Raw genomic sequence first — 322 nt, 5'->3', positions numbered from 1 at the left:
GAACAAAAAAAAATAATGATTGAAACTTAAGGGGGACATAACTGGATGGAGAATACGAAACCCCCGTCCCCACTGGCTCCGTCCTCACCCTCCATTGGCTGTGTCCTTGAATATAAAGAAACCGGACGGGGCGAGTAGGGAAATGAGGCGAAGCTGATCTAAATGTGCAGCCGGTGCTGGCCCGCCCCTGGGCGGCCCATCCCAGGCCCCCCGCCCCCGCGCCCCCCGCAGTCCTCCCGAGCCCGCGGGAGCTCAGCACAGCCCTGTCCAGATCCAGTTCCTCTCGTGCTGCCCTCAGCTCTCCTCTGTTTCGCGTTCTTGC

The sequence above is a fragment of the Myotis lucifugus genome, unplaced genomic scaffold (genome assembly GCF_000147115.1).
Source record: "Myotis lucifugus unplaced genomic scaffold, Myoluc2.0 scaffold_330, whole genome shotgun sequence".
Lineage (NCBI taxonomy): Eukaryota > Metazoa > Chordata > Mammalia > Chiroptera > Vespertilionidae > Myotis > Myotis lucifugus.
This window is presented reverse-complemented; position numbering follows the sequence as displayed.